The sequence below is a fragment of the Carlito syrichta genome, unplaced genomic scaffold, assembly GCF_000164805.1.
Source record: "Carlito syrichta isolate Samal-C Ts95f unplaced genomic scaffold, Tarsius_syrichta-2.0.1 Scaffold314849, whole genome shotgun sequence".
NCBI classification, from domain to species: domain Eukaryota; kingdom Metazoa; phylum Chordata; class Mammalia; order Primates; family Tarsiidae; genus Carlito; species Carlito syrichta.
The window spans coordinates 323248-324842 of NW_007258945.1; positions in this window are offsets into that span (position 1 = coordinate 323248).

A 1595-nucleotide genomic window follows, 5' to 3' on the forward strand; every position below is an offset into this window, starting at 1 on the left:
AAAAAAGTTTATTTAGAAGAAAAGCTGTAATGAACAACAATTTTTTTTCTTTTGAGTTGGAGTCTCACTCTGTTACCCAGGCTGGAGTGCAGTGGCACACTCACGACCACCGCAGCCTTGACCTGCTGGGTTCAGGCTATCCTTCTCCCTCAGCCTTCCAAGTAACTGGAACTACAGGCATGTGCCACCATGCCTGGCTAATTTTTTTTGACTTACTGTAGAGATGAGGTCTTGCAAAGTTGCCCAGGCTGGTCTCGAACCCACAGACTCAGGCAATCCTCTCACTTCGGCCTCCCACAGTGCTGGGATTATAGGTGTGAGCCACCATGCCCAGCTGGACATGTATTTTTGAATACTTTTTCTAGCCATTTTTCCCTTTCCAACAAATCTCAACTCTTAGGCTTCAATACTGCTTTAAAAACAAAAACAAAGACAAAAACCCACCCACCTCAGTCTATTTTCTCTTCTCTATTAATTCAATTCAATTATTTATTTCAATTCAATTATTTATTAGGCAGGATAAAATAAAGATGGCATCAACGTGCATCAGGTTCTTTAGCTAATATTAACCCTGGGAGAATCTATAGGAGTTATATAAAATATACCGGGGGGGGAGGGTGTGTCAAAAAAGGTACACTCATTTTTTTTTTTTTTTTTTGAGTTGGAGTCTCACTCTGGCACCCAGACTGGAGTGTAGTGGCCACTCCCGGTCACTGCAGCCTCGACCAACTGGGCTCTGGCGATCCTTCCGCCTCAGCCTTCCGAGTAGCCAGAATTACAGGCTCACGCTACCATGCCCGGCTGATTTTTTGATTTATTGTAGAGATGAGGTCTCGCTGCCCAGGCGGGTCTCGAACCCGCGGGCTCAGGCCATCCACTCACCTCAGCCTCCCAAAGGCGCGGGATTACAGGCTGAGCCACCGAGCCCGGCTAGGTACCACATTTTAAGCGATGCTACTTATGTATTACTTTTAGTTTGCCATCATCAGAAGTATCTGGACGCTGATGGTAACGACTTTGAGCGTCGTTTGTAATTGCAGAAGTCAAACATGACTTGTATTCACCATTTGTTATCAGTACATAGTAAGTATTACAATTTTAAGACAGTTTTTTTCCTTTCTCAGAATGTGTATACGTTTTTCTTGGCACCCTCTGTATATATGGGGAATTCAGGCTCACAGAAGTTACCTAACTTGCCTATGTTTCTACCCAAATAAGAAGTGGTACAAGTGGAATTCAGACACACCTGATTCCAGGTAAGAACAGGTATCATGTGTCTGAGGAGAGACGAGACTCCCCCAGTCCTCTGTTTTTGCTATTAGCTCCATGGTTCAAAACCTACCTTAGGAGTAATTTCCTAAGATTGGGTTTACTTAATTTTTAAAAATTTATTTAAAGAATGAGATGTATTAACCTATACTGATCTGGAACCACTGAGTGAAAAAATGAAGGGCTAGAAAATAAGTAAAACTGTAAAAGGATCCGGGTTCGGTGGCTCAGCCTGTAATCCCCCACCTTTGGGAGGCTGAGGTGAGTGGATTGCCTGAGCCCGCGGGTTCGAGACCCACCTGGGCAGCGAGCCCTCATCTCTACAA